The 15,307-nt window shown below is 30.0% G+C and overlaps 1 protein-coding gene across 2 annotated transcripts in view; it reads right to left on the reverse strand.

The window, feature by feature from the left end:
• Positions 1-6,557, reverse strand: part of LOC117179701 — a 32,251-nt gene extending 25,694 nt beyond the window's left edge. The window contains exon 1 of one of the 2 annotated variants that reach the window (XM_033371728.1): positions 6,193-6,555. The gene's annotated coding sequence lies outside the window, so the exon portion shown is untranslated. Of the gene's footprint in view, positions 1-6,192 lie in introns of both variants that reach the window. The other variant, XM_033371727.1, reaches the window with a different exon arrangement.
• Between the last annotated feature and the right edge of the window lie 8,750 nt (positions 6,558-15,307).

A 15,307-nucleotide genomic window follows, 5' to 3' on the forward strand; every position in this document is an offset into this window, starting at 1 on the left:
TTTATTTTTTTTTCGATTTGACTGTTTTTTAAACAAAAATGTCTTCTAAACTCTTCGCTTACTTAAAACAGAACTAATGAGAGTTCAAGCGGTAATTTTTTAGGACACTTTTAAATATTTTTCTGTAAAATATTTTTTATAATAAAAACAACTTTAATAAACAAATGCATATATTAGTCATTTTGCGCTTTAAATACTTCGTTCCTTTAACAGAATTGATTAAAAAATTGTCGACAATAAATAATATTTACAACTTTTTGTTATTCGATAATAATTCATAATGATTTAAATAAATGTTTTTAAGATATACAGATTTTTATCCATTTTTAACGAATAGATTGCATTTTTACAACGAAATTAATCAGAACCGTCGACAGGAAAATCGGGCCCAGAGGTGGGAGAGGGGATATGTAATTTTGAAAATGTAGAATCCAGGCTGATGCAGAATGTTTTTATGAATTTATAGTATTATTTTGTGTTGAAATAATCACAATAATGAACTAAATGCAAATAATTTGGATAATTTTTTTTTAACCTCTTGTCAACAAATGGATATCGTTTTTCATTTATAAGGAGACTTTGCCAGAGTACAATATTTGTTAATTGTTTAAATAAATTTGAAAAACAAATATAGATTTTTGTCAATTTTCAACCTTCTAATTTCCTTTATTTAACAAAATTAATTTTAAATTACATACTCTAAATATTCCTTCTCTTATGATAACACCGGCACACAAAAAAAAGTGGTCTGTCCAACAGACTACACTAGCATATCTATATGTTTTTGGGGTCGCTGAATTCGAATCCGGTGTCCAAATAACCAAGTTGGCTCGTATTTTTCTGAAAAACGAAAAAATAGACGTAAAATCGACAAAAACAGCGATTTTTCAGGTATATTTTTGCAACAAAAATATATTTTCTAGCCCGGTGGACTTAACCAACATATTTATATGTCTTTTGGGTCGCTAAATTCGAATCTAAGGTCCAAATAATCAATTTGGCTCATACTTTTTCGAATATCGCAAAAATAGACGTAAAATCGGCGAATACAGCGATTTTTCATGTATACTTTTGCAACAACAAAATTTTTCATGCCCGGTGGTCTAAATCAGCATATCCTTATGTTTTTAGGATTGCTGAATCCAAATCCGGGTCAAAATAACCCAGTTGGGCAATATTTGATCGAAAAATGCAAAAATAGAGGTAAAATCGACGAAAACAGCGGTTTTTCGTGCATATTTTTGTAAACAAAATATACCTTCATCCCCGGTGGTCACTGATTCTAAATCCGGGGTTCAAATAACCTAGTTGACTTATATTTGATCGCAAAACGCAAAAATAGATGCACAGTCGACGGAAACAGCGATTTTTCGTGTATATGTTTGCAACAAAAAAATATTTTCATGACCGGTGGACTTAACCAGCATATCTATATATTTTTTGGGTAGCTGAATTCGAATCCGGGGTTCAAATAACCGAGTTGGCTCATATTTTTTCGAAAAACGGAAAATAGAGGTAAAATCGAACAAAACAAATGACAGATCCCCCTCGAACTTCACGTCAAAAGAAATGACTGTGAAACAAACAAATGAAAGATCGCGCTCTAACTTCAAGTTAGTAAAGAGAACAGTGGTGACAATCTCTTTAAGCGTGCTTCTTAATGTGACTTCAGCATAGTTTTAAAAACCATTATCAGTTTCTTTTTTTGGTGTTTTTAAATCTCTAGTTTACTATGCTATACTTAAACTATTACCATAAACTCCCAAATCAAAACAGATCATGTCTTCTAAGCGCTGTTTCAATTCCAATTTATCCACTTGCGCTATAGCGCATAATTGTGTGGGTTATCCAGATGCATTTTGCTGCATATGTGGTAAATTTGAGGTTTTAGAAAATCGAAGAGTAATCAGCGATGACATAAAAACAATTTATAAAAGCTATTTTGGTATGGAAGTTCAAAACCAAAGTGAAAATTGGGTTCCTCACAAAATTTGCAGTCCTTGTTATAAGGCATTCAATCGATTGAAAGACAGAGAAGGAAATAAGAAAACCCTTAAGATTCAAGAATCTACGATATGGAGGAAACCTCTTCGGAAAGAGGAATGCTATTTTTGTATGACAAACATAACAGGAATCAATAGAAAAAAGAAAAGTGCTATCGAATATCCTGATGTACCTAGCGTCACTAAATCTGTTGAAAATAACGAAGTTACAAAAAACTCAAAAAATTTGTCATTTGACAGACAGACGACTGAAGCAGAAGAAAACAAAAGTACTGATGAAGATTTCGATGTTGATCGTGATGAAAGTGACATTTCAGATTATGGTAATGACGAGTATGATGATGAAAGCAGCGATGTTATTACAGAAGTGTACATACCAGACAATGAAAAGAATAAAGTTCCTAAGCTATTTACGTCTGAAGAATTGAATGATTTATCGCGAGATCTCGGTCTCCCTAAAGATGCTTCAGAGTATCTTGCTTCCGTTTTGAAAAAGAAGAACTTATTAGCTAAAGGAATTAAATCAAGTTTCTACAGAAATAGGGAAAAAGAGTTTAGACAGTTTTTTACTTCTGAAGAAAATGATAATGGAAAATTAGTCTATTGTAAAAACATTGACGGATTAATGGAAAAAATGAAACCTGGACTGTAAAGACCGGAAAATTGGCGGCTATTCATTGATTCTTCTAAGCGCAGTCTAAAAGCGGTGTTATTGCATAATACTACGCTCCAATTTACGCTCCAATTCCAATCGCATATTCTACGGAACTGAAAGAGCATTACAGTAACTTGAAATTTGTCCTGAAAAAAATCAATTACTCAACTTATAAGTGGAAAATTTGCGGGGATCTCAAAATTCGTGGAATCGTTTTAGGACAGCAATCAGGGTATACAAAAACACCTTGTTACTTGTGCTTATGGGACAGTAGAGATCGCGTTCGTCATTACGAAAAAAAGATGGCCAAAAAGATCATCGTTTGAGCAAGGACAAAAAAATATAATTGAAGATGCACTAGTTGAACCAAAAGAAGTTTTGATTCCACCCCTTCATATAAAACTGGGTCTTATAAAACAGTTTGTCAAAGCGCTTGACAAGGATGGCGATTGCTATGCGTATTTGGAAGATCAATTTCCACAACTTTCCGAAGCAGAATTAAAAGAGGGGATCTTCGATGGACCGCAGATGAGAAAAATGGTGCAGGATTTAGAATTCATTACAAAAATGTCTGACACTGAAAAAGATGCCTCTCTTAGTTTTAAAAATGTTGTAAAAAACTTTTTAGGTAATAAGAAAAGTCCATACTATCAAAATGTGGTTTCAGAAATGGCAACAAACTTTGGTAAACTAGGCTGCCTTATGAATTTGAATCTACATTTTCTTCATTCGCTTATAAATAAGTTTCCAGACAACCTGAGAGACTTTAGTGAAGAGCAAGGCGAACGTTTCCACCAGGATATAAAAGAGATGGAGAGGCGCTATCAGGGATGTTGGAATATCAACATGATGGCTGACTACCGCTGGAGTTTAAAACGAGATCAAGTCAATAAAGGTGCCAAACGAAATCGAAACCCACTACGTAGGACTTTTAAGGACAAAAGGGTTCGATACAAGCGATATAAAGAAAAATAAAAAATAAAAGAACCCTATAAGCGTGAGAGGCAAGGGAACTAACGGTAGTAAAGCACCACAAAGGGTGCAGAATTTACTACGTCCACGTCGTTGTTCCTGGGTAAATATAAGGAAATAAAATTTATTTACAAAAAATCCTACTATTGCCATGCAAGGAAACTAACGCAAATCAAAAACCCCGAAACGTGAGACGCAAAGAGAATCTACAGTAAACGACAATCCCAGTCGAGGAAGGTAAAGGTTTAAAGGTTGAGCCAACTGGGTTATTTGAACCCCGGATTCAGAATTAGTGACCCCAAAAACATAAGCATATGCTGGATAAGTCCACCGAGGATGAAGATATATTTTTTTTGCAAAAATATGCACGAAAAACCGCTGTTTTCGTCGATTTTACCTCTATTTTTGCATTTTTCGATCAAATATAAGCCAACTGGGCTATTTTGATCCCGGATTCGGATTAAGCGACCCCAAAACATAAGGATATACTGATTTAGACCACCGGGCATGACAAATTTTTTTGTTGCAAAAGCATACAAGAAAAATCGTTGTATTTGCCGATTTTACGTCTATTTTTGCGATTTTCGAGAAAGTATGAGCCAAATTGGTTATTTAGGCCTAAGGTTCGAATTTAGCGACCCAAAGGACATATAAATATTTTAGTTAAGTCCACCGGGCGAGAAAATATTTTTTTTTTTGCAAAAATATACCTGAAATTCGCTCTTTTTGTCGATTTTAAGTCTATTTTTTCGTTTTTTAGAAAAATATGAGCCAACTTGGTTATTTTGACACCGGTTTCGAATTCAGTGATCCCAAAAACATATAGATATGCTAGTGTATTCTGTCGGACAGACCACTTTTTTGTGTGCCGGTGTAATTCATAAAAAAAAATTATTTTTTATTTTTTAAATTATTAAAAAAAATTATGTTATGTGTCTAATTTGTGCAGCTCGTAAAGGTGATTTATAGCCCTGTGAGCTTTTCTCTCAATAAATTAAATTAAAAAATTAAAACATTTTTCTAAATAATCCGCAATTTCGTCGTTTTAAAGAGTGTCTCGCTGTTTCTTCAAACTATTCCAATTTTACTATAAAAATGATGGAAACGCGGATTTTTTAGTACAATTGTTAAAAAAATGCAAAAATTTTGTTCGTTAGTAAAATGTGCGAATAAACAGATTTTAGTGAACGCAATAGCTTTTATAAAGGTGAATGAGACTAATTACGAAAAACAATATCGAAACATTCTTAACAAAATAAAAAATTGGGTTTGAATTAAAGAAAAAAGTTTAATAAAAATAATTTTTTTCAGTTTATGTTTGATATTTACTCGACCATTGTATTAAATATTCTTACATTGTCCACTTTAACTTATTTTCCCAAAAATCAATCGCAGTAGTGCATCATGGTTAAAACAACAAAATTCACCTTGTTTTTTGCTCAGATTTTTTAAATCAATTTTTCTCGAAAATTTCAAATTATATGTTTTGTTGAGTAAAGTTGGTTGAGCCGTTTTCAAGAAAAACTACATCTTTTGGTTTTCTTTCAATCTCCATAACATCCAATAATAGTTTGGAAAATTTTACGTCACATAAACACCAACTTATAGCAAAATTTAAAATTTTCACCCTTATCAGACCCAAATTAATGCCGTAAGTTGGTGCATATATCACATATAATTTCCCAAACTATTAACCGCGAAATCCCATTTTTTTCAGTTATTGGAGGGGGGGAGGTAAAAAGTAATTTTAATCGAAAATGGCTTAATCAATTTTAGTGAACAAAACATAGGTTCTGAAAACCAATGAGACAATTTTCGAAAGAAACTGAAAAAAAATTCTCATTAAAAAAAAACAGGTGAACACTTTTGTTACGATTATCCACTCCGATTAATTTATAAAAGAATATATTGAATTAGGCAACATAAGGATATTTAAAAAATTGGAGGTGTGAATATAAAACATAATGTCAAACATTTTTTTGATTTTTAAAAATGTTTATAGTTGTTATTATTCAAGTTACTTTTTAAAAATTAGTATTACTGATCTTTATAACATATAATTGTTCATAAAAACCGATTATTTCGTTTACGAGAAAAAATGCCTTTTTTAATTTTCCTCTCCCTTCGATAATTAAAAAAAAAATTGAATTAGAAGGTTGACATTTACATATATGGTGCCAATATAGGCTTGGTTCTTGCTTATATCTCAAGCAAAAAATAAATTTTCCAAGTATTTTTAATCTTAAAGTAGCACTTTCACGCATTAGTTTGTTATTAAACAAAATTATAAATTAAATAAATTGTAAATAATTGTTTGTAATAATAATTTGTAAGTAGTGTTTTTACTAATTCCATGAAGATTTACATAAATATGAGTAGTTGAAAAAAATGGGATCGTTTATTAAAGAAAAATGTCAACTTTGAAACTTTGAAATTTAGTTAACTTACATTAAAAGAAAAAAAGAAATGAGAAAATCGAATCAGCATTCTATACTAATTTATACTATAAATACTATACTAATCTATACTAAAGTTTTTTGCATATATAAAAAAATATCCTACTAGAAGATTTCATCTTCTTCCTCAGAAGTAAAATAAATCCACTATTTTCAAATCTTGCTAACTGTGAAAAATATATGGGCTTCCTGAAATTTCTTTTCCCGCACATGAGCCGCTTAAATTTTTTATCCTCGGATTTGAGTCGAAGAGCGTAATGCTCCTTCACTTGAAATTGATTAATGATTGCGCGCGAAAATTAAAAAATCAATCACGAGTCACCATAATCTTTTCCGAGAATGACAAGCACAATTTTCTGAAAGCTGATGAACTGACATTCGGAAGCAGCCCAATCAAATTATTTCCGACTGCGACAGGGACTACCGGCGACGTGCCGGTAATCCTTTGGTTTGGTGGATTGAACGTGGATCGGCGAAAGCGACGAGAAGAGAGCTCAACAATGAAGAACTGAACTCACTCTTCGGAACGAAAACGAACGGAAAGCGAAAGTCTCTTTCTATCTAGCCTAGTGGCAGGGGAAGCCACACATTCCAAATATTTTTATTCGAATGACCTGTAAACTAGGAAGACAACTGTACTTACACACGTATTTATGCGTTGGTGAAAGTGTATTGCAAGTTGAATTATGCGTGCAGAGCTGACAGTTTAGATTTTCGAGATCTAGGCGTAAATCTTATGTCCTGCGAAAATTTTAAATCTTCTTATGAAAAATTGGCATCAAAAACCTAAAGTTAAAGTGAAATATTTGTTTAACTTCAGAGGAAATTAAGGGCATCACGAATTACGGACCGGCTCATGTATTTTTTTCCACTTTCTTATTTTCAATGGAATGAAGATGTCTAGATGAAATTTTCGGGTAGGAGAGAATCTATCACATCTCTTGTCCATGGGGGCTGTTATTATTTTTTCATGGTGCAATTTTAATTATTAGTAACTTTAAAAGTAAGTTGAAACAGGGCTTTAGTGCCCTGGCTAAGGGGGCATCCACATTTAGTCCAAGAATCTCGTAGAAAAAAGGTATTTTCACCGTATTAAGTAGGTAATACGTATTTTTTGTTAAAGCGGTTATTAAGGGCTTCTGAAAAAAATTCAAAGTTTTCTAGATATGACACCCGTGCGTCCCGGTGATATTTTAGAAATAAGTTCCAAGAATCGTGTTCACGTGGACTGACCCGCTCCATTGCATTTTGGAACAAAATGTTCTCTGCAAAATCAAACTAGAGGAAATTCTGAAAAAACTGAAGGAAAGAAAACCCTCCTATCTTCAATAGGTGCCGATTATCTAGCCCCAATAGGTTTTAAGTTTTGACCTCCCAAAGGTTACCACTTTTGATGTATTTTTCAGGGCGAATTACTCGTGTTCAGTTTTTTAAAAATACTTCGCTTCTCGGTGAAGCTACATAAGTGGTGCAAAAGAAAAAGTTGTAGTGCAGGAAATTATGGGTAAATTAAAAAAAAAATCTTCTACTCTTCATAGATCAACAGTTATGATTGGGCAAAAAAACATAATTTTTGTTTGCTATTTTGAGCTATTTGTACACAAAAAAGTTTTTTTTAAACTGCTTGTTTCAAACATATCCTACAGAAAACCGGTAAGAAAATAAATTATAGAGGACTAAATTTTGCAAAAAATAATCAATCTTATAACTATTATCTAAATAATAAGCTTAATTCTATCAATTGTGTGCATATTTGATGTATTTACTTTGTCAAAATGACTTCCAGAATGTCTGTTGTCGAACAAAAATTAACTGGTTTTACATTGCTTATTTATCATTTATAAAATACTCTCAATAAAGGGGTCAGTTTTATAACGTTGTATTATTTTATGTTAAGAATGCCAAAAATTAATAAATTAATCGTCACAGAGAAAACAGTTATTGTTAATTGTCGATAATAAAAGAATATGGAAACAAATCATTAACGTAATAATGCAAGTGACGAAGAAACTAATTAAATAATTGACTAATTGACTGACTGATAAATTACTTGAAAATTATTTTATAGATGAACGATTTTCTATACCACCACAGAAGAAGAGTGTCAATCGCTTATTTTTTAGTGCTTTTCCCAATAGGATTAAAATCCACCATGTAATGTTTCAATATTTTTCAATATTTCTTTTTAACACTTTCAATATAAACATTAATATTACCTTCTACATATTTACAAATATTTTTTTTAAAGAAACATTATGATTATTCATGTTACAAAACAATTTTCAAGTTGCTGAGATGTAAACTATCTTTTGATACTTAGTAATGTGTCAGTCAATCAATTAGTCAATTATTTAATTATTTTTTTCGTCTCTTGCATTATTGCGTAATTAATTTATTTACATATTCTTTTATTATCAACAATTAACAATAATTGTTTCATCTGCGATGATTAATTGATCAATTATCAATTTTTGGCATTCCTAACATAAAATAATACAACGTTATAAAACTAAAAACTTTAATGACATTTTTTAATAAATAATAAATAAAAAATATAAAACCAGGTTTTTTTCATTTATTTTCGACAACAGATATTCTAGAAGTAATTTTGTCAATGTAAATACATGAAATATGCACACAGTCAATAGAGTGAACCGTGTTATTGAAACAATGGTGGAATAATGAATTATTTTTTAACAAACAAAAAAAAGAGAAAAAAGTGCACTTGTAATTAACTACAAATGCATATATGCCACCAATAAGTTTAAATACGGTGGCAGTACCTTTTACAGTACATACAGAGACTTCCGAATGGAAAGGGGCAACATTTCATGGTCATAACTCGTGACTTACATGAACTAAAACATTTTATTTTATTTTACACATGATTTAGTCCTCTATGATTTATTCTTTTAACGTTTTTCTGTAGGACATGTAAGAAACGAGAAATAAAAAAAACTTTTTTGGCTACAAATAGCTCAAAATTGTAAACAAAAATGATGTTTCGAAGAGTCAATACTTATGATGTATATAAGAGTCATACTTATGATGTATACTTAATAAATCTTGATCTATGAAGATTTTGAAAAAACTGAACACGAGTAATTGGCCCTGAAAAATAGATTAAAAGTGGTAAGCTTTGAGAGGTCAAAACTGATGACCTATTGGCGCTAAATCATTGCATTTTTTTTAATTACTGGAAATTGCGTCTACTTTAATCGAAGTGCTGAACATTTTTTCGTAAAAATGAACAGGTTTCCAAAGTACAGATACAAACTTCAGAATTGGGGTTTTAGCCTCTTTTTTTAAATCCGGGTTCTTTGAAGGAACATAACTCGGCACCTATTGAAGATAGGAGGGTTTTTTTCCCTTATTTTTTTTCAGAATTTCCTCTAGTTTGATTTTGGTGCTTAACATTTTGCTATAAATGCAATGGGTCAGGGCAGTCCACGCAAACACGATTTTTGGAATTTTTTTCAAAAATATCTCCGGGACGCACGGGTGTCATTTCTAGAAAACTTTGAACTGTAATCAAGATCTCTTAATAAACCGTTTCAACACAAAAAAAACGCGCATTACTTACTTAAGACGGTGTAAAATTACAAGATTCCTGGACTATTTTTATTTATTTATTCCTGGAAAATATTTTCAGTGATTTTTGGCTCATCCTTCCCTTTTGTGATAATTTATGACAATGAATAATGAGTTAAAATTATTTGATAATAGCATGGGAATACTTTTAATTACATTCTTTAGACATTTTTTATGTCAGAAAATATTGATATAATGAAAGATGAACACCTAGGGTAGATTAAATTAACATATCAGGGGTCGTCCGTATAAACTCTGTTATTCCCGAGGTCATCCCTTTCTTTTAAAGAATTCTTGTTCTTTCTCGCGTTTTAAGAAAATTTCTCCTTTTTATAGGTTTTGGCTTTAATTTGAACTGAATGAATAGAATTCAATAATAAAATTAAACTATTCTTGTTTAAAATGTTTGTTCTTGAAAAGTCTACTATCATATTTTCGATTCGGGATTCATCTCTTGGTTAAAAATTCTGCTATAGTTGGTTAAGAATATAATTATTTTAGAGGAATCTTTAAAAAAATGTAATTTTCTTGAAACCTTTCCAAATTCTTAAAAATGTTTTAAATATTTTGTTGTAATCTTCAAAAATCTATTGTAGAAAAATTATTTTTTCTATCTTACGGTCACGACAAAATAAAAACAAATTAGAGCTATCAATTCAACTTCATTTATTTTTCGAACAAAAATTAAAACAGAAGAAAACAGAGGAAATAATTTTTTTATAATTCATTATTGCATTGTCGGTTGAAGAATGGTTTGATTTGGTGTTTCCAAATCTTTACTTCAAAAATCTACATTTAGTTTTAAGTTAAGCTATTTCTGTATACTTTTAAATCTTCTCAATATCTCTGAATACTTGTTCACATTTTTTGTGAAATTTTTTTATCTCGCAAAATTTCTTTAAAATAAATTTTACCTGGAATTTAAATCCTTAAACCGCCAAGCTTAATCCCGTTGAATACAAATTCTGAAAAAATTCAGGATTGATGCATGGTCATTTTCTGATCGATTTTTGCAAAAATTTTTTTTTCAAATTTCATAACTTTCTCGGTTTCTATTGAGTAAACGATAACTCATAACCACCTCACGTGATGCAGAATAGTCTATAATTTGATCTGATGAATGTATTTATGATGTCTAATTCTAAGCTTGTTACCTAAAAATGATAAAAATCGGATTTTATGATGAGCGCCTGTAGACGGTCTTAAGTGATTAAGGGTTAAGAAAACAATTTCATTATCTTAATACCTTCAAAACCCTTGAAAATTATTAAAATTTTATTACAAAATCTCTAAAATTCTAAATTTTGTTTAAAATTTGTTGATACCGGTAGTTATTTGATTGCCGCAGAACATTTTTTATCGTCACCTACAGTCTATACTCTACACATTTGGCATACTAAGATGTTCTAAGTTGTTTTCCATAATTTATTTGTTCTTATTTCTGTAAATGCATGAAAAAGTTGATAAATTATAGTCTGGTAGCTATATGTTCAAAGCAGAATTATTTCTTTAATAGACCGCGTCTTCGTCGCTTATAGTAATATATAATATGAAACGATAAAAATAAATAATAACATTTAATGATAATTGTTTGCAAATATGTATACATAATAATATCCTTTTTCTCGACAAGGAAGATTTTCGAAAAATTATAAATATGTTATTATTATTATTTATTTTTATTATTTTATTATATTCCTATAAGTGACAAAGACGCAGTACTGCAGATTTTATTTGACTGACGCAAAAAACATTCAACTTTCAATTACAAAAAAAAATCAACAACATTTTTTGAAAAAATCGCTACGCTCCTACGAGTAAAATTGCCTTTAGATTATGTGGTTGAAATAATGCTTTAAAAGTTTAAATAATGCATTCTTATGCATCTTGTGTATCTCGCGAAAACCCAAGACGTTTCAAGAGCCTTGAAGCCTTAGTCAATAAATATAGAGAAATTATCATACTAAGGCTTACCAATTTAAATAATTTCTCTACTTAGCATTTAAAACTGAAAATTGTTCGATTTTTCATTTTTAAATGGATCACTTTCAAATTTAGAACGTTCTTAAATTGAAAACCATTCAATCTAAAAATTCACAGCTTTCAAAAATTAAAATAAATAATTTTCATTTTTCTTTTTAAATTATGAGTTTTATATTTAGAGCAATGAAAATTTGGCATATGCCCTTATTTCTTGAAAAACTTTGTATTTTTTCAAATCCTTTATATCTCTGAATACCTTAAAATCCTGGAATATTCTAAATTCCTGAAGTTCAGTGAATTCGTTAAACGCGATAAGTCCCTGAAATCCTCTAAATTCAATTAAATTCTTGAATTTTCGAATAAATAAAAAGCTCTGCATTCCTTTAATTCTGAATTCTCAGAATCCCTCAGAAATCCGTAAATTCTCTGATTTCTTTAAATTCTCTAAATTCATTAAATTTTCGGAAATCTTCAATTTCTCTAAATTTCTTGAATTCCTTGAATTCTCTAGATTTCCAGAATTGCATAAATATTTTGAATTTCCAAAATGCTTTAGATTCTCTGAAATCCCCGTAATCTTTAAATAACCTGATTTCCTTCAATATCCCGCAGTCTCTGAAATCTTTTTATATTCTAAATTCCCTGAATTGCTGGAATATTCTAAATTCCTGAAATTATTTGAATTCTCAAAATCTTCCGAATTACTTCAAATCTTTTAAATTTCCTGAATTAATGGACTTTCGTCAATTCTTATGAATTCTTTCAATTATTTTCAAATCCTTGGAATTCAGGGAGATATAAGATTGTAGAAAATTCCACGAACTCTAGGAATTCAGGCAACTCAGTCCATTTAGATGAATTTAGATATATCTGGGAATTCGGAGAAATTCAGTTGATTTCAAGGAAATTAAAAGAGTTCGAAAGAATTTGAAAGAGTTTAAAAGGATTCGAAGCAATTCAAATGAATGAAAAACCATTAAAAACTGAATATTTTTGAGGTAGCTTTTTTAATTTTCCAAGACTCTTTACACATTTATCTGTAAACAAATAAAAAAAAATTTTGCTTGAAAAATAAAACCATTTCTCTCAAATTATTATTTTTTTATGTGATCAAAAACTGTACTCATTCTGTTTATCACGCTTTACTGAGCACCGCGTACTTCTCGGTCCGCATATCAAATTGCCGAGGAAAGCAATTCTAAGAACGTACAAATCCAGTTTACGGAAATCCAGATATCAGCGTATTTATAAAAAATTGTGAAAGGTCACCTTGACAAATAAAACGAGATAACTTTGGAAAAAAATGTATTATATAATAATAATAGATTACAATATTGATGGTCACAATATTAAACCATAATATTATAATAATCTAAAATAACATGAATACTGAATACATATTATTAACAATAACTGGATATCGGGTTGTGGGAAATAGAACGGTGGAAGGAAACAGGCTGCATTTATTTTCATTCATATAAATAGCTGTAAATAGGCAAAAGATACTATTTGTAAAGCTTGCCTCCAACATCGCCCGAAAGTACAAATTCTAAAATTAAAAATAAAATCTCTATTTTAAACTGAAACTGCAAATTGAAAATTAAATTATATAAATCTAACGCATCGACATTTAATGCACAATGCGATTTCATTATAAAATTTTATAACAGATCAAACGATGTTGATACACATAGTTCATAAATTATAATCTTTAAAACTTAGAAACTAAAACTTGAAGAGAGAAATGATAAACTCCGACCAGCAAGTCGAACAAAAAACAAAATAAATAGTTCGCTTGGAGACAAATTTTTTTAAACAAAACAAGAAAATATATAAAATAATTTTTTTTCACCCCTTCTGCACAAGTAAAAATAGACATCCGCAATCAAAAATCTATCCAAACTAAATTTTCCAATCGGATGTTCTCCAAAATATTTTTTATAATTGGAAGATTAAATCCTATCCTCCACTATCCTCCTTAAAAGTATAAATAAAATGTGAATAAAGTTAAAATTTAAAAAAAATCTTGTGAAAATTCGAACTTATATACTTCACAAATATTTTTTTGAAAACCCGGAATTAATTTAATTTCTCCTCTCATTAAAAACGCAATTGAAAAAACACTCAACTAATTGTAAAACGACGTTTCGCATTCTGAACTTAAAATTAGTGACAGGATACAATTGCAGGTAAAATTAGTAATCACAGAAGAGTAGTTAAATCCACATCCATAAATTTTTTCTCTTCCATCCCTTTTTTACAAAACAGAAATTGCAAATTTTTTCAACATTTTGTTGCGACGAGGTCCTTTCCTTGAACGATCAAAACTGGGCTATTACGTCAGTACAAATTCGAATTTAAGGCGCTCAAATATTGGAAAAATCCTAAATTCTAAACAGTTTTTAATTGAGAAATTAAATGTATTGAACGCCTTAAACATGAACCAAAAATCATGCGCTAAGTTGCGACAACCATAATGAAAAAAGCACGATTTATCTTGAAAAACTTTAAAGAACGAAATTTTTTCAAGTCAGAAAATTAAGATTACGCATATAGACAGGAATTTTCATATGAATCTTCTTTATGCATATGTATTAATTCTTATTACGTAACCCAAACGGCAGATCTCGAGCATTGATATCGATAAAATGATGCACATCGTGATCTTTCTATTTATCAATTTTTGGTCAGAGTCACAAAAAGTGACCACGTTCTGGGGGCTTAGCTTGCCCCGAAATTTCAGAGGGTGACGAAACTTTATGTTTCTATTATACACTTTATTTGTTCCAGGATTAATTTAATAGATAGATTTAAGTTTAATAATTACCAATCTTAAATCCTAGGATGGGAACTTCGTCACCGTCTGCGTTTTGGAACGAAAAAGTTCATATCGCTGTCGCACATCAATAATTATTTCCAAAATTTTGAAACCTATTGTATTCCACATCAGAGATTAGAAATATACTATTAATGTGGATTTTTTGTATACGGATGGTAGTTTTTAATGAAAAAAATAACCATTTGGTAAGGTTCGCAGAAAAAAAAATTTCCCCCAAGGTCACGGTTTATAAAGTCCTGAAAATTAAAAAAAAAATTTAATTGATAATTTCTCGAAAAATTGACACATATGAGCTCTGCTTTTTCCCTTTTTTGCTATCAATTATTTTATTCCGCAAGTTAAATGTTTTAAAACGTTTTGCAATCGTTTAAACAATTTCTATTTTTTTTTTTAATATTTTTATTCCTAAAACCTCATATAAAGGAAATTTTTACGTTTAATCATATAGTCATTCATAGAAAAACTGACCTTCGTTTAAAAAATTCAACAATTTTTTAAACAATTAATTATTATGCACTTGTAACTTTTTTTAAAGAGAGGTAGTAGTAGTAGTTTTTTAAAATTTGATTAACCTTGTTACTTATTATTAACTACGTAATTCAGATAATACTACCCCACTCTTTAAAGAATGTTTATGACATTTAAATATTTCAAGATAAGCGACACACTTACCCAATTTAGAAAGCAAATAAGACTTTTTCGAATTTTCATCAAAACTAAAAATATCATCAAAAATAAATTGTTTAAACAATTGGTAATAATGTTAGCATAATATATTGTTCTTAACCATGAAAAATGACCACATTAA

The sequence above is a fragment of the Belonocnema kinseyi genome, chromosome 9 (assembly GCF_010883055.1).
Source record: "Belonocnema kinseyi isolate 2016_QV_RU_SX_M_011 chromosome 9, B_treatae_v1, whole genome shotgun sequence".
Classification (NCBI taxonomy): Eukaryota; Metazoa; Arthropoda; class Insecta; order Hymenoptera; family Cynipidae; genus Belonocnema; species Belonocnema kinseyi.